The sequence below is a fragment of the Gossypium hirsutum genome, chromosome D01, assembly GCF_007990345.1.
Source record: "Gossypium hirsutum isolate 1008001.06 chromosome D01, Gossypium_hirsutum_v2.1, whole genome shotgun sequence".
Taxonomy (NCBI): Eukaryota; Viridiplantae; Streptophyta; class Magnoliopsida; order Malvales; family Malvaceae; genus Gossypium; species Gossypium hirsutum.
In genome coordinates this window covers 60,064,995-60,089,498 of record NC_053437.1, presented here as the reverse complement: position 1 = coordinate 60,089,498, position 24,504 = coordinate 60,064,995, and the positions used below count along the sequence as shown (strand labels likewise).

Genomic DNA, 24,504 nt, shown 5'->3' with positions numbered 1-24,504 from the left:
CTTCTTTTCTTTGGCTTAAATTCATCAGATGCAATAACGAAAGGGATCTACTGTGAAAACCAAACTATAGGAATCAAACAGCAAAACTTGTTCCAAGATTTGGACTGGCATCTCAAATAATCAAGGGTCATCATTTGTTCAAATGCATTGGAAACACTTAGGCAGAAACAAATTCTGGCACAAAAGTCTAATCTTATGTGTAAGTGCTTTGAAATAGCTGTGGAGTGAAAAAAGGTACTACCTAAAATGCACCTATGCTTGAGGCCATCAATTCACTCTTTTTAAGGTTTAGAGAAATGAGTTTAAGTTTTTCGTCTGAAGGTTAAATTTTTTGCGGGGTTCTTTCAATACGGGAGCACTTTTAGAAAAGTTGCTCGCTTTTAAAAAAAAGTGATACCTAATGATTTAGAATTTGGGTTATAACTTTTGATGAGTTCATATGCCTACTCGGAACAACAAATGTCACAAAACAGTCAAATGATAAGTATCAGGGAAATTGGTGAAGGTTTTCGCGCATCTATGCTCCAAACTTTTTAACCATGGTGGCATGGACAACCCACATAGCATACATGGAAAGTTATTTTACTTGCTCGCTCAGATCAATTGTTAGGGTGGATCAATTTTTTTTGGAATCAAAGACGGGTTATATATTTCTCTTGAGTGTATAAAGTTAAAGGTTATTTTTGTTGTTAGACTGCTTAACGTGTAATGTGATGCAAAATTTACTATTCTTAAATAAATTTTTTTGTGAAAAGAAACAAAATAGTCGAATTACATTATATTAAATTGAGAAAAAACACCACTTGCTTTATCAGAGTAAAGGATTGCTAGCATCAACCTAGGAGGATCATCAAACACCTGCAAGCCCTCTTTTCCGTCCGAGACCATTTTAGCTATACGACCAGCAGCTTGGTTATCCTCCTTGAGACGTGTCGTAAACGCTAGTGTCCGACATACATAAAAAGTTGTTGGATACGCCTGATTAAAGCATAACTTGATGCTGTCGATGGAGTGTCTTGGAGAACCTTGACCACTTCCAAGAAATCACTTTGAATCGTCACCCTTTGGTACCTGTGGCCTGAAGAAGAAGCAAACCATCCAGAATACCCCATAATTCGACATTAAATATTGAACACTACCCCAAATAACATTTGTACCCCAGAATCCAATCTCCATTTCTGTCACATAAAACTCCCCCAACTGATGTAGTTCTTGAGTCTGTCTTAACGATATCATCAATGCTTAAATATACCTAATTACTTGACAGAGAATTCCCAAATCTAGTTTCATGCTGCACTAACAAGTCTTCATTGTGAGTTGAGTGACCTGTTGTCAAATGTAGTAGTCAATTCGGGTCAATTCTGCACTTAAGGAGTTTGTTTTCTAAGCAATTTAGTATTTTAATTTACGTTTTCGGTATTTAGGCCTTAGGATTAAATACTAATAAAATAAGTGTTTTTAATACATTTTGTAAGTGTTGTGACCCAATAGGTTGACACGGGCCTTTAGTGGTACTAATATGCTAAATTGATTATGTAAGATGAAGATATAAAGACCCAATTGACACAAGCTTCTTGGGACGTCAAGGCACAAAATGAACGACTAGGGCAAAACATGTGTGTCGTGTCGTGCCATAGGTTGGGTGTGGAATGACACAAGTTGACGTGTTGCCCAAGTTTATCGAGGCTATTTTCGTCCATGCAATAAGTCTTATACGAAGACTTAGGACATGCCGAAGACCTAATTTTGGATGCCAACACTTCTATAAATATGACATCAAGGGTTTGATGTAACTAAATTGTCCTAGACGCCTTTAAAAACCCTAGTAGTTTAGTAGTAGGATTAAATTATTTTTCTTTTGGCTTTTCATAACTCTTTTGTTTTTCCTCTTGAAATCAATTTTGATTCAAGAGTTTATTTATTTAATTGAAGTATTTCAATTTACTTTTTCTTACATTTGATTTAATTTTTTAATCCAATCAATTGATTTGCTCCTTAGTTCCTCATTCAATATTCAATCCATGATTATTCAAATATATTTTTCTCTTTCAAATCGATCATGCTCTTCACATGATTAATTTAATTGGAGTTGAGATTATGAATAACAAGAGTGGCTAAATCCCTTTGGAGAGATTAACGAGTGAATGTGGATGTGATTAATGGAGGATTTAGGGTTTCTCAAGAGGGGTTAGTTGCTATGAATTTCGTATGCTTAAACTACTAGGATTGACAATCCTACGAAGTTATCATAGGCTAGACGAGGTTGAGAGATAAGTGAAACTGAGTAAATTGTAATTTATCCTGGTTGAGAAAGTGAGGTCGAGAGATAAGCGAGTATCAACCAATTGATTAGTTAATTAGAGGCCGGGAGGTAATAATTGATTAATCGGTAGCTAATCCACCCTAAAACCATAATCAGAAGTTAGTTACAAACCTTGAAATGAACGAATCTTCCTGATTGATTAATTGATTTTAAGTTGTTTATTTATTTTTCTTATTTTATTTATTATTTTTATCTCATTTATATGTTTTACGGTTTATTGTAATATAGTAATTAATTGGTACTATTTGGACTTATTATTATAAAAGTGTTTTCATAATTTATTCCAGCCTCCCTTGGGTACGATCCTCAGAATATTTCTAAATTATTTCATTATACTAAACTATATTACAATTTGACTCGTGCACTTGCGAACACCGATGTTTTAAATTCTTATATTTTTGGTGTTATATTTTACTATAGGCAGTCAAGTTATTGGCACCGTTGTCGGGGATGTTTTGACAATAAATTTTGAAAATAAATTTTTAAAATTAATAAGATAAGTAGGAATATTATGACCTATAGATACTATATTTAATATTTGTTTAATTATTTTTATTTTTATTTTCTTTTCAAGTCGTTTATGACTCGAAGCTCTAGCATTCCAATCGAACCACACCTAGATCTGGAGCAACTACTTAGATGCAACTGTCGAGCAATGAATGTCAATCCAACCGCAGTTATAAATTTACCCCAAAAATATCTATTACTTGAGGGTCCACAAGAGTGACAAGCAAATAACCGAGAAAAAGTCCCAATGGATCAAAGGACGTTGCATAAGTACGCCCTACCTACACTAGACGTGGTGCGATGAAGCATTGAGTGGCCAACGATTGACGCAAAAAATTTTGAAATAAAAATGGCTACGATCCAAATGATCCAAAACACACTTTAGTTCAAAGGAAACATGGTTGAAGACTCGAATCAGTACTTGAAGTGGTTTCTTCAACTATGCGACACCTTCAAATACAACGGGGTATCAGATAATGCCGTGCGTCTTCGATCATTTTTGTTCTCCTTATGCGACAATGTGACCAATTGGTTGGACTCATTAGAACTGGGTTCCATCACCACATGGAATGATCTAGCGGAAAAAATTCTCTATAAAATTTTCTTGATTAGTCGAACCATTGAGTTGAGGTGAGAAATCACCAATTTTAAACAATTTGAAGGTGAATCCTTGTACGAGGCTTGAAAGCGTTTTAATATTATGCTAAGGAAGTGCCCATATCACGAACTGCAAGCATGGCTTCAGATCCAAATATTTTATAACAGTGTCAACGAACATATCAAGTCTAGTCTAGGCAGAGCATCCAACGAATCTCTCATGTTTCGTACCTAAGGACAAGCCTATAAAATTATTGATGATATAACCATGTATTCGTACATGTGGCCTAATAAGAGATTCATGTACCAATCCAAGCCACCAACGCTAAAAGCTATAAAAAAGGAGAACGATGATGATAGATTCTAATGAATCTTAGAAAAGCTTAACCATTTGGAAACGCCTGTCAAGCTGACAAGAACAAAGCCACACCATGAGAACTAACCGAAGAAAGCAAGCTACGTAAATAATAGAGTCGAGATTCCTATTCAAAAACCTATAATCTCGGTTGGAGGGATCATCCAAACCTCAAGTGGGAAGGTAACCAAGGAGGAGCAAATCAAGCCCAACCTTGACAAAATCCATATCAACCTCTGCCATTACAATAACGAACCGTGGGTAATGACAATACTGCATATTGTTAAAGATTTGATCGACTAGAAAGGGAGATGCAAACTCTGAAGATAAATATTCGACAAGTCCAACCTATGTGTGGATGACTTGAATCCCGAATGTATAGCCTCTATGACCAAATGAGCCAATTGATGATGATGTGTCAAAAGCAAAGGGGTGAGTCTCCCTAGCAATACGAAAAACAACCCTCGAAGAGATGGGAAAGAGCACATAAAAGCAATCACTTTGTGATCGGGCAAAGAATTGAAGTCACCAAGCAATCCCATTCATGAAGAGGAAGTGATTCTCAAAAATGTCAACGAACTCATGAAAGAGAAAGAAATCGAGCACCGTGAGGTTATCGAGGAGGCAATCAAATTTGTGCCTAAACCAGTAATCTCAACTTATAGAATAATGAAGATACCCTCGAAATTAAAAGATCTGGGTAGTTTTACGATCTTAATAGAGATAGGGGATCAATATTGTAGCAAAGCCCGTTGCGATTTAGTGGCTAGTATAAATTGAATGCCCCTATCGATCTATCGAAAAATTAGACTTAGGGAATTAAAAAAGACATCAATAATGATACAATTAGCTAATGGATCTTTGGTGCACCCAAAAGGTGTGCTCGAGGATACATTGGTCAATGTATGGGGATTCATAATTCCTGTCAATTTTGTTGGTAGGACTATTGATCTAGAGCGAGATGAGCTTATTATAAAAATCGATGACGAGGTAGAAGTGTTCAAGTGTGACCAAGACTCCCAAAGTGAAGGACTGCTTAGGATGGAATGTTATTTTTTATTTAATTTAATCCCTAATGACCATGATCAAAGGCATTTCTCGAGTTATCCATGTGTAGGCACTTATAAAAGGAAAGAACAAGATAAATAGCGAGACTTTAGTAGAAGAATGAATGATTGGAAGGCATGCGACGATCAAAATCGACAGTTGAAATTAATGGTAAAGTTCAAGGCCGGTTAAGTCCGATAGTACGACATAGATTTTTAACTATCGAACTTATTTATTTTGTAAATATTGTACACTAATTTGTTTTTAATTTGTTAGATTAGGAATTAAAGTAGTTATTTTGTGTTAGAATTAGTAGGAAATAGGTTTCTGATAACAATGGAAAAGCTAAACATGAGTAAGAGGCATGTACTGGCAACTGAGGACCCTCTACATGTACCGGAGAGACCAAATCGAAGCCATGTCGCAACATAACAATCCCATGGCGCGACACAACCATTTCGAGCCTAAGAAAGATGAATTTTATCATCATGTTGCACCACACCATACCTATGGCGCAACACACCCTTACATTTAATACAAATAGGGGGAAACTATTGTCGTGTCATGCCATGGACTCCCTGTGGCGTGAGATGCAAGCCATTTTTGGAAACTTTCTATTCTTGATTAGACGCGATGTTTAGAGATTTTCACCAAGTATGGATGAAAAGTAAAACCCTAGATGGCTTCTATATATTGCCTTTAGCAGCTACTAAACCCTTCAAGCTATCATAGCCACCCAAATCAACATTTGTGACCCTTTTTCTTAGGGATTTTACGAATGCTCTATATTTCCTCTGTTTTAAAACCCCAAAACTATGCATAGTAACCATCTCAATAGGGAATCCATGGCAGATAGACACACCTACCTTCGGGGAAGGGAACTAAAAAATAACCTTTTTGCAGCTTAACGTAAAATTCTGTTACAAGAACGAGGTTTCGAATCCATGGATGCATTGAAGAACGAAATGCATGAGTTAATCCAATACCATTGATGGGAGAAGTTCTGCACAATCCTAACCAAACCAATGTGCCTCCCGATCATCCACAAATTTTACACCGCTTTTAAGGAGGCGGATGTGAATAGTCCGGTGAAGGTACCATGGATGCGATTTTCAATTTGAGGGAAGGAAATAACTATCTTGCCTCTCGAAATAGCAAGGTATTATGATATTTCACTATATTTCTTTGATTTCAAACAATGAATTAACCTAATGTATTTCCCGAGAAAGAATATGAATGACATAATCAAACTCCAAATGGACTGGAAGGATGAGTGGAAATGCCACTTAGAAATACATTCTCTCAGGCGAAGTTAACTCCAACAACACGGATGTGGTTGAAATTCATCAGTACTTAAATTTTCCCAGTGATAGACAAGTCCAATATCGATACGTTCTAGGAAACTTTGTTGTATGCAATTTTAACAAGAGGAACGGATTTGTGTAGGAACGTGGATATATTGAAGCATGCTCCAATTTGCACAGAAAAATGAGGTGGAATTATTGTTCCCACACTTAGTAACATCCATATGTCGACAAGCGAATGTGCCTATTAGACGATCGAGTCGTGTCTTACAGCCAAGCAAGTTTTCGATCTTGGAACTGAGTGTGGAGTACCTTATAGGGAATTGGAAATGAAATAGAGCAATAAAGACCAAACCACATCAAGGCGAGAATGTGTTACCCAATTCCGAATGGATTATTTGATGGATGCAAGAACCCGAACCAATATTTGAAGACTATGTAAGGAAAAACGAGTTACAACTGTTACAATTCCCAATAACTAAGTACAAGGTAATGATTGAATCGAGAAAAATAAAGAAAGAGAGAGAATTAAAAGAAGAGGAAGACCCCAAAGAAGATCCGAAGGAAGATCTAAAAGGTGAACCAAGTAAAACAGATAAGGTGTTGGGTCTTGATTCCGACTAATTTTAGACAATTTCAATTAAATTTCATTTTTATGGGCCTAATATTTTTATTTTATTCAGAATGTTTTAGTTTTAGTTTTTAAGTATTTAAGACTTTAATATTATATATAGTGTGTTTAGTTTTTCTTTGTAGGAACCTTCATTTTTTTACTGCACAACAATATAAAGTCAAAACCGATAAGGGGGAGTAGTCCCACCAATTGTATTGCACGAACCAAGAAAACCGAGTAATCTCTCTCATTTACATATTTTATTTCACATTAGAGATAATGTGCCGAATAAAGTGTGGGGGTGACTTAGGAAAAATTTAAAAATTTTCTTTTCAATTATTTTCTTTGCTTTTTTTAATAGTTTTAAATTCTTAATTTTTCTTTGCATGTTTTCTATGTGCTTGAGCTTGTAGAAATACAAGTTATTTATCAGGAGTATATACTTAGGTTGTTTGTTTAAATTGTAATTCTAGCTTGAAATTAAATAATTTAGGTTGTTTATATTTAGACTAATTATTTCAGTTTATTAGACTGTAAATAGGAAAAATATATTAAATATACAAAGTGATAAAGGTAGATACAAATAGGTAATTATATTTGTAGAAGTATAGGATGTTCGAAATAAAAAGAAAATACTCGGTAAAATTCTGTGGTTATTGAAACAATGCAGTATGACTAGTATAACCCTTATAAAAAGTGCCCAAGAAAAATCTCGATCGTGTTGGCACAAATAAATAAATAAATCATAAGGGATTATACGGTGAAATACTAGTGCATTAGAGTTCAAAGCATGGACGAATATCGAGTAGGAAAAAAATATTCGAACCAACTATACCTTGCAAAAATAAATATTATATTCGTATATACATTTTAATGGAGCTATATATTTAATTTTCTTGTTTGCTTTATAATTTATTGAACTAATTTTCTTATGTGTAAATAACTTTAAATTCTTTAACTTTCTAGCTAGGGTTATATATTTAGGAAAGCCTTCCTAGTGTCAATGCTCTGATCCAGTCTCGTGTACCAAGCCGACTAATGTACATTTTATTTTCTTTACATGTTTATTTCCTATTTTCAGTTTCAGTTATTTTTGGGTTTTATTTTGTTTTGTTTTGTTTGCTTGAGGACAAGTAAAGACTCAAGCGTGGGGGTATTTGACCTGCCATTAAAGGTAGTAGTCAATTCGGGTCAATTCCACACTTAAGGAGTTTCTTTTATAAGCAATTTAGTATTTTAACTTATGTTTTCGATATTTAGGCCTTAGGTTAACTATTAATAAAATAAGAGTTTTTTAAAGCATTTATAAGTGTTGTGACCCAATAGGCCAACATGGGCCTTAGGTAGTACTAATATGCTTAATTGAGTGTATAGAATGAAGATATAATGTCCCAATTGACGTGGAAGCAATGGACGAGTGATGCACAAGCTCCCCTCGACATCAAGGCACAAAACGAATGATTAAGATAGAAAATGTGTGTCGTGTTGTGCCATAAACTTGGTGTGGTGTGGCACAAGTCGACGTACTGCCCAAGTTTATCAATGTTATTTTCATCCACGCAATCAAACTTACATGAAGACTTAGGACGTGCCGAAGAATTAATTTGGGCTACCAACACTTCTATAAATAATACATTAGGGGTTTGATATAACTAAGTTGTCCTAGACGCCTTCAAAAACCCTAGTAATTTAGGAGTAGAATTAAATTATTTTTCTTTCATCTTTTCATAACTCTTTTGGTTTTCCTCTTGAAATCAGTTTTGATTCAAGAGTTTATTTATTTAATTGAAGTATTGCAGTTTACATGTTCTTGCATTTGATTTAATTCTTTAATCCATTTAATCCAATCAATCTATTTGCTACTTCATTCCTTATTAGATATTTAATCCACGATAATTCAAATATCTTTTCTCTTCCGAATCGGTCGTGCTCTTCACATAATTAATTCAATTGGAGTTGAGATTATGAATAACATGATTGGCTAAATCCCTTAAGGGATATTAATGAGTGGATAAAGATATGATTAACGAAGGATTTAGGGTTTCTTGAGAGGGGTTGGTTGGTATGAATTACATATGCTTAAACCACTAGGATTTAAAACCCTAGGAAGTTATCATAGGCTAGACGAGGTCGGGAGATAAGTAGAACCGAGTAAATCGTAATTTGTCCGTGTTGAAAAAATGAGGTCGGGAGATAAGAGAGTATCAACCAATTAATTAGTTAGTTAGAGGTCGGGAGGTAGTAATTAGTTAATTGGTAGCTAATCCATTCTAAAACCTGAATCCGTAATTAGTTACCAACCCTAAAGTGAATTAATCTTCTTGATTGGTTTATTGATTTTTCTTATTTATTTATTTTATCTCATGAAGATATTTTATGGTTTATTGCAATATAGGGGTTAATTAGTACTATTTAGACTTATTATTGTAAAAGTTTTTTCATAATTTATTCTAGTCTCCCTTAGACACGATCTTCGAAATACTTCTACAGTATTTAGTTGTACTGAACTATATTACAGTTTGATCCGTGCACTTGCGGACACTGCCATTCTAAATTCTTATATTTTTGGTGTTATATTTTACTAAAAACAATAAGTCATTTATAGGCGATCACTGAGTCAAATTGTTTAGCCCAACCATAAGAGACTTTAACAATCTTGAAGGGATTCAAAGTTACACCTTGGAAAGTGAAAAGATTTATATTCTTCCATATATGCCAGGCAAGCAAACCAAAGAGGCAAGACCAATTTACCTCTCCCACGTTCTGCCTCGAAGGATTCTTAATATTTGAAGCTAACCACTCATAGAGATCATTCGAGAAGAAATTACTACTTTGACATACCAAAATAACCTGCAACCATATTTCTCTCACTGTGGGACAATCTGTAATCATTTGCAAAATATCCTCCGATTAATGTCCACAAAACAAACAAGAGCTATAATGTCCAATCCCTCGCCTCACTTGGTCCACATTAGTGAGTAATCATTGTTTAAGGATAAGCCATATAAAAGATGAAAACTTTTTAAGAGCCTTGAAACTTCTAAGCAATTTTCCAAGTCATATATCTTGGATTCCAAGATCTATCTCGAAACATCCAATACACACTTTTAATGGAAATTGAACTCATTGATGTATGAAGCCAGGCAATCTTATTAGGTCCAGCTGAAGTATGAGGAGGGGGAATGCCAACAATTAACCTTACAAAAACACGAAATTAATCGAGATTCCTAGAGCCATCTTCTGTCACTATTTTATTAAGTAAACAATCCGAGACAGGATTAGCATGAAAGGGAATTCACTGGATCAATGGCCTTAATTTGGAACCCACGGGTCCTTCTAAAACTGAATATTATTTCCATTTCCCATTGACCAGACTAAATTATCTTGGAGTAGGGGCTAGACCTTAGAAAGGGCCCTCCAAAGAAATGAACATCGAGCTCGTGAAATATTTTCATCTATATCTTCTTTCATACCATACTTCGAGACACTAACCCATAAGTCGTTGGACTTTGAGGCTACATTATAGCCAAGTTTCAACAGAATAGAGGTGTTTTAATCCCTCAACTGCCTAACACGAAGACTACCACATGAGCGGGGTTGACAAATAAATTCCTAATTGACTAAAGCTATCTTCCTTCTACCATTAGAGGAATCCCAAATAAAGTTTCAAACATATACTCTATCTCCTCACAGAACCCTTTAGGGATCATCAGGGACTGCTTGCAATAACTGGGTATAGTCAAAAAGACTGATTGCACTATAGTATCTCTATCGGCTAGAGATAATTGCCTGGCATCCCAACTTTGCAACTTGTTGTAGACCTTTTCCCCTACAAAATGCAAGGTGTTGTTAGTGACCTTTTCATGAAAAAGAGGCACCCTCAAGAAAGTACTAAAATTCTGCGCTCTTTGAAACCCGAGAAGACCATTGATCAAATCTCCTAAAGCACCATCAATACTACTGGAGAAGAAAATATTAGTCTTCAAAGTATTTACCTGATGGCTATAAAAAGCATAGAAATCCTTTAATATTTCTTTAAGTAAACGAGCATACTGCATGTTTAATTTACAGAAAATGACCAAATCATCTGCGAACAAGAGGTGCGATAAAGTCGGGCTCGATCGAGAGAGCCAAATAGGGTACCACTTGCCATTATTAATCACAACATGAATAACATGTCCAAGTCATTCCATGCACAAGAAAAAAAGATAAAATGACAACGTACATCCATGATGGATCCCTCTGGTTGGCTTAAATTCTATGCTGGGACACCATTCCTCAAAACCTGCATGGTGGATTTCGATATGGCAGACATAATTACTCATCTAAGAAAGTCTGATATATCTTTAGCTTGGAGAGAGACATCAATGAACTCCCAACGCACCCTATCATAGGCTCTCTCCAAATCAATTTTTACAACCATCCATTGCTTATTAGGAAGTCTGTTTTTCATGGAATGAATCACTTCCTACTCTATAAGGATATTGTCAGTAATACTCTTTCCAATAATAAATCCAACCTACTCCTACACGATAATCTTAAGAAAGATATTTTTAAAATGGTTAGCAATAATTTTCATAATCAACTTGTATAAAACAAAGCATAGGTTGATAGGGCGAAATCGAGATAAACTTTCAGGACTCGAGACCTTTAGAATAAGTACTAGCAACATATTATTCAATTCCGGATCAATAGTTCCTCCAACAAATATATTTTTAACCCATTAACAAATTGCGCCTCTAACTATTCCCCATTGTTTCTAAAAAAATAGGGCATGAAAACCATCACTGCCAGGGGCCTTCAATGGGGCCATGTCAAATAGTGTATTCTTAATTTCCTCATCAGTAACCACCTTACCCTGAAACTCAACATGGAAAGAAGCTTAGAGGTTGTCCCCACATAGGTTTTGAGGTATCGCCATAAAACTTTTGAAAGAAACTAATCGCCTCATATTGAAAGATATCCGTATCGTAGATCCAAACACCTTTGTTATTTCGCAGAGTAGTGATTCGATTAAATTTCCTCTTTTGTAAAGCACGATTGTGAAAATCTTAGTGTTGTTGTCCCCCAAACTAAGCCAGTCACATCTAGATTTTTGTTTCCATAAAAGTTCTTCATGATATAAAACACTTTCTAACTCCCCCTCACCTTCATTTTTGATTGAAACAAGTGATTAGAGTCAAAACGTTCCATCGCCCTTTGAATGCCAAAAAGATGATTTAACAACTGCCTTTTACAAGAATCGATATGGCTATAAATAGATGTATTCCATTCCTTAATGTTAGAGGTAAATTCAAATATTGAATTTTTCATACATCCATTAAACTGTCACTTTTATTTGACAACATCAAAGAAATCCAAATGTTTAGTCCACCCAGCCAAAAAACGAACTAATCGACCTTGAAGAAAGGGAAAACAGTTTATGATCAAATTTAATCCTGGAAAGGTCAGTAACCGTGTTGTTGGGAAAGGCCTTCACCCAAGTATCATTACCGAGAGCTCGATCAAGCTGTTCAAATATCCCACCTCTATGCCAAGTAAAGTAAGGGCCTCTTAAACCCAAATCTCATAGTTCAACCGAATCAACAAAATCCCCAAACAAATGACATCTGTTCTCACGACATTGTCTAATTTTCTTTTTACTTGGGGAAAAGATAACATTAAAATCATCAATAGCAAGCCAATGGACCACCTCTGAAGGAATAGAGAATTCCAAATCCTCTCATTAAACCTTCTGATTTTTCCTATTCGGACTTCCAAAAACAAACGAGACAAAAACAGATTGAAAAGTATGCTACTGATAACCTGAATCAAAATAAATTAAAGGTGATTTCAGGTTACCTCAACCTGAACCGAACCCTTCCAATCAACACAAATGCCTCTAGAAAAACAATAGCTTTTAGACGATAAGAATATTTGAACCCCAACTTAGCAATAATTTTATCTACTTTAGAACCACTAACCCTCATCCCTAGTAAGCTAACTATATCTGACTTGTACTCCATAGTATACCCTTAAAGAATACGAGGAAACATGGCATTAACACGACCCTGACAATTCCATGAAAAATAGAAAAATTTGTATTCATAATTAAACAAAAAAGACCGAATCATACTGGCTGGATACCACCATACCTTCCAACTGCTTCTTAGCAACATTAATCAGATCATCTTTTCTAATTTTTAATTCCAATTGAGAGTTTATGAGCTCTACCATGGAGTTCATCATGTTAGATAATGGCACTGGATTACCCTTGGTTGCCTTGAAACTACTACCACAGCCTCGCAGCCCTGTTTAACTTCCTTCCTTTTCTGAAATAAGCTGCTTCACGCCAGAATCTTGCCCTTGAGAGCCAGAGTCGCCACTTTTCAAAACTAATGAGGGGTCATTATCAGCAGATTGCAAGTTATGTGATAATGGATCCAATTGGAAAGCTTCCAATGTCACCATATTCCTTTGGTTCAGGCCACCCTCCTGCATTGGTTGCTTACCTAGGGCCTTCAAGGATCTTCCTGCATCCTCTAGGCCCATAAAGCTTTTATTGGCAGGTAAGCCAATTCTAATACTAGTTGACTCGATCTCCTTTGATCCATGCTTTTGCCTTGATCAACTTCCTTTCTTAGTAGACTAGGGTCTTGATGTTCGATAGGTGCACTTGCTTTTGTCATATTTATAGTTAGTTTAGTGACCATCAAGTTTTTGGCATCGTCTCCGGGGACTAAAATATTAAGAACACTTGATTTTTATTAATTTAGCATTTTATTTTATTTTTTTTAGTTTAATTTTTACATTCTAATTTTTTTTTTTGCTTCTAGCAGGTTTTTTTAGTTTATGACTAGAAGAAAGCCATCAGGACCATTACTGTTTGACAGTAAAATTGAAAGTACAGCTCGTAGAAACCGTAGAAAAGTAAGGTAGAGTCAAGAGAATATAGTAGATGAACAAGAGAAAATTATTATTACTGAAGAGATGGATGATAACCAGAATAATCAGCTACCTCCTACAGTTGTTGTAGATCATGCTCTTGTTTCTTATACTATGTACAATTATGCCAAGCACACTCTGACTAGGGTGAATCGAGTATTGTGCGACCCACTATTGCTGCAAATGATTTCAAACTAAAGTCGAACACTATGCAGATGATTCTACAGTTTGTTCAATTCGATGGTTTGCAAGACGAATATCCAAATACTCATTTGGCTAATTATTTAGAAATCTACGATACTTTCAAAATTAATGGCGTCACTGACGACACCATTCAGTTTGATGGTTTGCAAGACGAAGATCCAAATACTCATTTGGCTAATTTTTTAGAAATCTATGATAATTTCAAAATTAATGGCGTCACTGACGACACCATTCGCCTACAGTTATTCCCTTTCTCGTTGAGAAACAAAGCTAAACAGTGATTGAACTCTTTACCACGAGGTTCTATCACTACATGGGATCAAATGATCGAAAAATTCCTACTGAAGTACTTCCCACCGGCTAAGACAGCCAAGTTGAGGAACGACATCTCTTCCTTTATGCAGATCGATTTAGAAACTCTATATGATGCATGGGAGAGGTACAAGGATTTATTGATAATGTGCCTTTACCACGGGTTACCCTTATAGTTACAGGTTCAAACCCTCTACAACAGTTTGAATCCCTCAACTAGATAGTTGATCGATGTAGCAGCCGATGGTACACTGCAAAATAAAACACCTGAAGTGGCTTATGAGTTTATAGAAGAGATGACACTAGATAATTATCAGTGGCAAGTCATTAAGACGAAATTGATAAAAGCAGCCAGAGTTTTCAACTTAGATGAAGTCACCATGTTATCAAATCAGGTAGAACTTTTAAATAAAATAATTAATGGTTTATATGTTTCTATGCAGGTACATCCGGTGATGCAATGCGATACCAATGGAGGAGGAATGAATAATCCAGAATGTTTACCCTTTGCTCCTAGCACAGAAAACGAACAAATAAATTATATGGGTAATAATTTTAGGCATCAAAATAACTCTTATAGTAATAATTATAATGCAGGTTGGAGGAACCATCGCAATTTCTCTTGGGGTGGTCAAGGAAATCAAAGAGCACAAGCCCTTCCAAGCTTCCAACAACAACCTTATCAGTAAGAGAAAAAGCCAAACCTTGAAGATATATTGACCAAGTTTATCTCGGTGTCAAAAACACGTTTTCAAAACACTGAAGTAACACTTAAAAATGAACAAGCATCGATTCAAGGGCTCAAGAACCAAATAGGTCAACTTGCTAAGTTAATCTCAGAAAGACCACAAGGTAGTTTGTGTAGGAATACCAAAAGTAACCCAAGGGAGCAGGGTCTTGCAATTACTGTTCGAAATGAAGAAGGGTTAGTTGAATCTGAACTAGAACTGAGGTAAGAAATTATGGTAAATAACGATAAGGTTGAGGTAGGCCACAAAGAGCAAAAGTCGGTTGCCAAAGAGTATAAACCTCGAGTTCTGTATCCTAACGTGGCGAAGAGAGACCACACGAATGAATAATTTGGTAAATTTCTCAAACTCCTGAAAAAATTACATATTAACTTACCATTTGTTGAAGCTCTTTTGCAAATGCCCAATTATGTCAAATTTTTAAAGGAGTTGTTGGCAAACAAACGAAAGTTAGATGATTCGTCGACTGTAGAACTTAATGTAGTTTTCTCAGCCATCTTACAAAACAAACTACCCAACAAACTGAAAGATCCAAGGAGTTTAACTATTCCTTATTTAATTGGTAGTTTGAATATAGATAATACTTTGGCTGATTTAGGGGCTAGTATTAATGTCATGCCCTATAAAATGTTAAAACAACTTGGTCTTGGGAAACCCAAACAAACTAGGATGAGTATTCAATTAGCGGATAGAACCGTTAGATATCCTAGGGGTGTTATTGAAGATTACCTTGTTAAAATCGATAAATTCATATTCCCCGTTGACTTTTTTGTGTTAGACACGAATGAGGGTAGTAAGGTACCTTTAATTTTATGCCGCCCTTTTTTAGCGACTGATAGAACAATAATTGATGTTAGTACGGGTGAGTTAGTACTTCGTGTAGGTGATGAGTCGATTACTCTTCAAGCTCTTAATTCTATTAGAACATCTAGTGATCGATATAATTTTAAATCTTCTGTTAATGTTAGTGACTATGTGGCTTAACCTTCTTTGCAGGAAACCCCTTGAAAAAAACGTAATGGAGCCATGTTTCAGTCAATACGATAGAAACAAAAGGATTTACGATGAATGAATGTTACAAATTAATGAATTAGATGAATGGCGGATACATGTCACGGAGAAACCGAAAAAGCACAATGAAGAGCCAAAGAGACACCATGATAAACATATGAATGGAACAAACTAATTTAAGGTTGGGGCAAGACACTGCTAGACAAAACAGACCCACGAATCTCTCCTTCAGAGCTTGATGCAAACGGATCAAACCTATTTACAGTATTGAATGCTTTCCCCTACAACACAGTCGAGGTAACTCATTCTAAATTTGACACATTCAAGATAAACAATACTCGACTCAAACCTTATTTTGGTCATAGAACTGTTAACGAGAAAAATGAGCTTCGGCTCCGTAAACCACCGTAGCTGTATGCATACGAGGTAAGTCGAGCTCAGAATTTAAATGAGCGTTTCTCAAGAGGCAACCTGAGTGTTAAATTTTGATAATTCTTGTAGTTTCATTGCATACTTATTTAAAATCTTAAATTTAAAAAAATGTGTGTTTTTGACCCACACGGCCTGGACACACGGGCGTGTCCCAGTTCATGTGCACAATGGGGCATTGACAGTGAGTTACACGGCCTGACGACATGACCATGTGACCCACACGGCATGGACACACGGGCGTTTCCTTAGCAGTGTAGATCCTGGGACTTAATTTTTGAAAAATTCGAAGGTTACACGGCCTAAAATGATCCACATGGCCGTGTGGCACACACAGCTTGGACATATGGGCGTGTCCTAGGCCGTGTGAAACCTGGAGCTAATTTTTTCAGAGTTAAATCAAGTCAGAAAGTTACACGGGCATGACACATGACCGTGTAACCCACACGACCTCTCACACGGGCATGGGAGAAGGGAAGAAGATCACGCACGGCTTGAACACACAGTCGTGTGAAGACTGGGCTTAATTTTTAATTACACACAGGCTAAAAACACCCCCACACGATCGTGTGGCCTAAACCCTAATATTTCTTTCCCAATTTGTCTTTTTCTTCTTCCTCAAACAAGCCACCCCCTTTCCCTCTCATCACCCACCTCCTCTCACTTCCCTCCATAATCGGCAAACCCCGCCCCTACCCATACACGACACCTCCTCCCACATGCGACCCTCCGTCGTAACCCAGGCCACCATCTTCGATCTATCTTTCCTTTTTACCCTTTTCTTTATTTTATTATTTATTTATTTATTTATTATTTATTATATTATTTATTATTATTTTACTGATTTGTTTGATGATTTATTTATTTATTTTGTTTTATTATTCTTATGCTTAGATATTAATTTTATTTTAATTTATTTCTTTCATTTAGTTATATTTCTTTTATTTTTAGTATTTTTTTACTATTATTCTTAATATTACCTTTAATTTTATTGGTATTTTTGAGTTTATTTCTTTTCTTTTTCTTTTTATCTTTATTTTTCTTTTTGTTTTTAATTGCCTTATTTTTATTTTCTTAGACTTATTACATTTATTAGACTTATTTTTATTTTTCTTTTTATGGTTGCTTCTAATTGAGTTGTAATCTCTTACTCTTCTTCATTATTTGTGTTTATTTTCTTCTTAGCTTGCACAGAATCATGCACTTCGCTTTCAATTATCTACAATTCCGCTTTTCACCATTCTGGCGATTTCATCCAATATTCAGGGTAATTTTAGCTTTCTCCCTTTCTTATGATATTCTGCTTATACTGTGATTATATCTGTTTGTACATTGAAGACAATGTGCATCTTAAGTGTAGGGAGGTTATTTATATAATAATTAGAAAATCCCTAAATTATATCTTGTATTTAAATAATTTTCTCACACTTCCATTAGAACGAATTTTTGTTGATGTGTTTTGGATTAATTTGTAGATATTTGTGTATTGGTTTATTTAAACTTTAAGACATGAGAGAATCAAGCATGATAAGTTATTTTTCAGAAATTAAAATTTTTTAGGTTATTTCCCTAAATTGAAGTATTATCTTAAAGTTTGAGATTTGAAAGTTTGACATCAAAAACAATGATTTTTTGTGAGATTTTGAGTCTTTAGAGCATACATTTTTCTTGCTCGGTTTATTATTGGTTATGAGTGTGTCAATCTTATTTGTAATTCTAGAACTTGTTTCGATTATGTATGTCGAGACTGATTTACTGAGATGATAAATGCACTTAGGTTCTAACCCACTTATCCCATAAAAAGCCAACCTTCGTAATTAACCCTTAGTGAACCTCGTTGAGCCTAACACACCGTTTCCTGATTTACCCATTAATGTTAACCCATAACTCATTTTTTCGTTGAGATTTTTTCCCGGTCTATTGACTTCTTTTTTTTTGTCGAGATTTGATTTGGTTAGTTGCTTAACTATGTTCTTCTGTTTGATTTGTTGAATTATTTCTGATTGTTCTAAATAAAAAAAATGGAAAAAATATTGATTATTATTTAGTTCTATGTTGATTGAGCTTGAACAGTTAAATTCATATTTTGAGAAGAAGCTCGTTTTTATTCTTGAATAGTTCTTGATTTATGCTTGTTTTTAATTTAGCATTTGTTTTTTTTCTAGTTCGGTAATTTATCAATTCGATCTCGATTATAATCAACTTTTCTGACCTTTCCACACCCTTAACCTAAGCCCCGTTACAATCTCTTAAAGATATTTTGATTTGTGTATCATCTCATTTTATACTGGTGGACATTTGATTTTCATGCAAGCCTATGGTAATGACCTTTCTTGTTTGACTATCGAGTGCTTATTCGCGAACCTTAAACACTTTGAGTGATTTGAGTGAATCTTTAGTGTGGTAATTACTTAGATAAGGGAAAACACCTATGTTTTCATGTTTGAAAATGTTAGCTTGGATTGTTTGAAACTTTAGTGCTCTTTTAGTTGAATTGCCAATGCATGATTATTTGTGAATTATTTTGAGACATTATTGATGGGAATTACAAGTTGAGAAAAATTAATTTTAATGTGAGTGAGGATTTTGCTTGAAGACAAGCAAACGATTAAGTGTGGGGATATTTGATAAGCTATAAAAGTAAGATATTTTAATCTCATTCCTAATACATTTTTGGATGATTAATTATGAAAATTAGTGAATTTGATGCTCCTAATCCTTTAAATTCATGTTTCTATACTTAGGAGAGCTTTTGGAAGCAAAAAGAGTAAAAAACAAGCCAAAATCGGACAAAAAGAGTTGTTTTCAAGATCCACATGACCTAAGCATTTCCACACGGGCTAGACACATGCCCGTGTGAACCACACAGGCTAGACATACGCCCATGTGCCAACCCGTGTCGATTTCACACCCTACTTCCCAAATACGCTAAAAAACCCAAATTTTAGTCTTTCTGAGCATTCTAAAGTCTATAAATACCTATTAGAAGAAGACATAAGGGGGCAAGCAAAGAAGATCGAAGAAAACACTCGAAGAACACCATCAGAATCAACTCGGAAACAGATCTTCATCGAGATAGAAAATATCATTTTAATTTCTTTTGAAGTTTTATTGAGTTTCTTTATGTCTTGTGGCTATTCTAACTTTGAGATGTTTTCATTCAGGATTATGAACTAATTCCCTAGATACCTAGGGAGGATGAAACCTATGATGAATCATTTTATTTAATTTATGTTTTTACGCGATAAATAATTGATTATTATTCTCAATTATGTATGCTTATTTCTTGTTTTAATATTTCCGAGATATTAATTCATGTTTAATGTGCTTATTTTAGTGAAGCAAAAGTCTTTGTTTAAGAGTAGATCTAGCATAATTGAGTGGAGTTGCATGCAATCCTAGAAATAAGATGACATAAATCTACCGGATTAGAGTCAAATCTAATAGGGGAATCCATAGATCGAGTTAATGCGACGATAGGGGTTTTAATTAGAAAGAGGTTTCAATTAATCAACCTAAAGTTAGTTGTTCTTACTCTCGAAAGAGATATTAACATAATTTAGGGATATCTATGGATCAAGACACAAGTGAATAAATCGTTTAATTCAGATTCAAAACAATAGGTGAAGTCCAAGTGGATTCTTTATTGGGTATTCTCTATCTCATTGGTTAATATTTGATTATTTCCTTGGTTCGTTCTCTGTTGTGTTCATAGTTAAATTATTTTAGTAAATTTAGATTAAAACACATCTCTCCAAATTGTCGGCTAAATAATAGAAAAATGGTAATTACTAGTACTTTTAGTCCTTGTGGATACGATATTCCCTACTCACCATAACTATATTATTGTTTGATAGGTCTGTTTGCATTTTTCGTATTTATAGTTAGTTTAGTGACCATCAATGGTTTATTTCTTAAGAACCACAACATTGGGTTAAAAATAAAAATTATATAACAAACATATAATTTCACATCCATTCTCATATATAGCTCAAAACATGTATCAGATCTAAAGAATGTCACTTTCTATGTAATCGAATCATTCAAGAAGAAGATAAATCTATTTTGATTATATGTTTATACTTACAGATAGAACACTACTTGCCTTCGATATCAATTGTTGGAAAAACGAGTTTGGAAAATGCAGCGAAAATTTTTTTAAGGAAAAAATAGAGTTCTAATTTTTTTTTCTAAACTAGAACTTTGTTGTGATATCTAAAATAATAAACACTTAATCAAAAATTTACCTTTTCGATTCGTCTAAGATGAATGCCTCGATTGAATAGTCTTCTCCGCTATCCTCAAGCTCACGTCTGTCGAGTGTGGGCTCACTTTGAATAAGGAAATTCTCCATAAAATCACCAGTGGGGTAATTTTGCAATTTCTTTAAACTTTTGGGTCAAGTTTTAAATAAAAAATTATCTCTAGAAATCTTCTAAAATAATTTCTTTAGAAAATTTTCTCTCTACAATTTTCTCTCTACAAATTCCATGACTCTCTTTATATAGAAGAGTTTAAAGAGTTCAACTATAATTAAACTTAATCACTTCAATATTAAATTAATATAATACTTATCAAGATAAATATTAGATTAAATTTAATATTAAATCTATTAAATTAATAGAATATTTATCTACAAGATAAATATTAAATTAAATTTAAAATTAAGATAATCACTTTAATATTGAATTAATAAAATATTATAAAGATAAATATTTAATTTAATATTAAATATATTAAAATAATATTATTTTCAGAATAGTTAATTTGAAATCAAATTATCCAAGAAAGCCCCAATATGAGTGATTCCTCTACAGCTCAACCGTCGAAAGACCACCCACTGACAACCGGAATGTTATTGTCACCAGTACCGTCGTGTCTAGTGGTGCCCTCACAGATGCGACACCCTCACGACACCTCAAGTCGGTTCGGTCTAGGCTAGTGATGGCTCAACCGGTTCAGTCTAGCCATCGGTTAGACCGTTAGTCCGGTTTCACATACTAGGCCCGGTTTGACCAAATTTTGGGTATCGATTTCATTTTTGGGTTCTTGGGCCCAATATTTGATCTCAGGTCTAATTTTCAAGTTCAACTACTCATTGGGTCAATTGTCTAACTTGAAAATTAATTTCTACAAATATCATACTAATTTAATTTTTACTTGATTAATTTTCCCAAAAATCACTAAGATTTTTCAAAATTAATTTAATTCCACATCGAATAAATCGACTCAATTAAATTTTTTCCAAAGTCGTAGAATTTTATTCTAATTTAAATGCAGTTCGATCGAGCTTTTATTAAGCTAGCGGAGGGTCTAATCGAGCATATACATTAGGCTCAAGCAATTGCATTTATATCCAGAAGCATCGTTCCGATAATTCACAATTTACTTAATCCTGGAGTCAGTCCAAAATAAGTACCATGAATGAAAACTCCTTATTGTATACTCTTTACGAAAACAATTCATCCAACTGCTTTGTCTAATGACCTCATCATGTGTGTGTTACCCTCATATAATATCCTTGAATCATTTGAGTTAAATCTGTTCACTCAATACAATCTTATTTTTCTCATTGTCAACATTGTGTCTTCTTAATGATTAATATAATCAATGTTAACAAATGACTGTGAGAAATTTCTTTTTTGAGAACAAGCTACTCGTGGTCACATTCCATATTTATAAATCCATACAATGTCAATGATAGGATATTATTAACTCTTTAACCGAGCTATAAATTCCATTGTTTTTAGTAAACTCGTGTCATGCACAAGTTATGTACCCAACATACTGGTTATGGGTTCGATCATTTTTAAAGCATAAGCCTCAATTTATATCAAAGCACATGAGTTACATATGCATGGTCAGTGGCTAACTCAGGATTTAGGTAAATCACACTATGAATATCACAAGTGAATTAATTCACAAATGAAATTAGAATAAATTCATCTTGGGACCAGTCCAATGTATTATTCTTTTAATGAATACATTTATGTCTTGAACCGTGGAGTCAACTACTTCGATAGTCAAGACTAGTCATCTCCCTAATTTGAATTGTAGATGACATAATAATCCTTTTAAATATTTCAATCAAATGCTCACTTTGATTCTTTTACGGGATTACGGACTCGTTTAGATTATCTACTGAAGTAAGTTATTTTTTTCACAATGTAAATGTTCTTATAATGCCACTTATCATCAGTTTGAACTTGGACAATCACTGAGCTAATATTTACTATCACAATTTCGCTATGCATGCAAAACATGAAAGACAAACACAAAATACATAATAGTGAAATGTGAAATTAACTTTATTTCTTTATTCCTCGTTCAAATACATAGAAAATAATTACATATTTAATATAATATGGGTACATTTCCCAACATATACAACCAAGCACTATAAGTAAGTGCCTTTTACATTCCTTGAAATTAGTCCCATTAAGCATGGGTATAGAATTTGTATTAGCAGATATTTGACAGTAGAAGATGAACTAGCTAAATATAGAACAAAATAGATAAAAACAAGCTCACATGAATTGTAACAGCCCGATTTCGACTCTAATCGAACATAGTGGTTTCGGGACCACAATTCCGAGTCAAAAAAAAATTTTAATATTATTTTCTGTGTTTATTATGTGTGAATTTACTAGTGTGAAAATTTCGTGCTTTAATTTCGTCGTTTGAGTGTCCGATTAAATAAAAGGATTAAATCGCATAAAATAAAAATTTAATGGTTATTTCTAAAAGGGCTGAATAATGGTTTTTCTTTTAATATGGAGGTTTTATTTTGCAATTTGACCATTAAAAAGATAGTGGACGGCATTATGTGTATAATATATAATTTTTATATTATTTATAAAGGTTATAATATACATTATATTATAATGTTATAATTAAACAAATAAAAGTCACTATCATCTTTTATTTCATTATCATCGAACCGACACTAAGAAAAGAAAAGAAAAGAAGAACAACCAAGCTATTCGGCCATCTTTGAAGCTTGATTTAAGGTATGTTTGGTTTCAGTTTTTGATGATTTTTACGTTTTTGTGATCGTTGCTTCGTGTTATATTTAGCCCATGCTTTAATTTTAGAATTTGATGGTGATTTTGAGACATGCCATTTATGAATACTTGAGCTTGGTAATAGTTGATGATGAAATATGAAAGATGTGTGATAGATTATAATGTTTGTTCTTGAATTTTTGATGAATTTGATTATTTTGGGTTAATTTGTAAGAAAATATCTAATTAAGGGACTAAAAGGTGAAATAAATGACATGCAAGGACCTATATGAGTCTAGGGAATATTCGGCCAAAATATAGTGTGGTCAATTTGGAATATTTTGTGTTTTGTACAATTTGGACTAAATTGTAAAAATGTTAAATATCAGGGGCAAAATGGTAAATTTCCCATTTATGTGTTGTTGGAAAAAATTGAATGAAATTATGTTTGAATGAGTTCAATTTGAATGTGTTTTGATCAAGAATTAAAGAAATCGGACTTGGATCGGGGGAAGACTAAAGTCGTTGACTAATTGTTCCGTTTCGATTATCGTTGTCCGAGGTAAGTTCATAAGTAAATAGACGTTATAAATTTTAGATAAATATTAATTATATATGCTGAATTGAAATATGCAAAATATATATATGTGGTAGCCGAATGTGTATATGTTTGAGAAGCAGGGATAGATGTGAAGGTGATTTGTTGATATTTAGCACTGAGTGTGCGAGTATGAAATAGCTACGGCTATATGATTAGAACTAAGTGTGCGAATTAAATGATGAGGTTGAATAATGAGCACTAAGTGTGCGAAATTAAATAATGATGTTAAATAACGGGCACTAAGTGTGCGAAACCGAGATCAATTTGGTTAAGTGAGAGAAGAGCACTAATGGTGCAACTTTATTAATGCTTCGATAAATTATTTAGTACAAATTGTACTGATATGATGAATGATAAATGTGACACAGATGTATATATCGGTATAAGTATGTAATATTTAATTAATATATGCTATCAAATTTAGTTGGTCATGTCAATTGGGATACAAAAGTATGTATATGTGTAAAAAGCCTATATATATATTCGGCCAAAGGGTAAGTATATGTGTGAAGCCATAACTATGT

At 34.1% G+C, this 24,504-nt stretch overlaps 2 non-coding genes across 2 annotated transcripts; both read right to left on the bottom strand.

Annotated features, from left to right (window-relative positions):
* Window positions 1-3,453: 3,453 nt before the first annotated feature.
* LOC121214336 (small nucleolar RNA R71) lies at window positions 3,454-3,559 on the bottom strand. Its single transcript, XR_005909919.1, has one exon. It is a non-coding gene; the product is annotated as a small nucleolar RNA R71 (small nucleolar RNA).
* Window positions 3,560-14,245: 10,686 nt separating this feature from the next.
* Window positions 14,246-14,352, bottom strand: LOC121214224 (small nucleolar RNA R71). The gene has a single exon (XR_005909810.1). It is a non-coding gene; the product is annotated as a small nucleolar RNA R71 (small nucleolar RNA).
* Window positions 14,353-24,504: the final 10,152 nt, after the last annotated feature.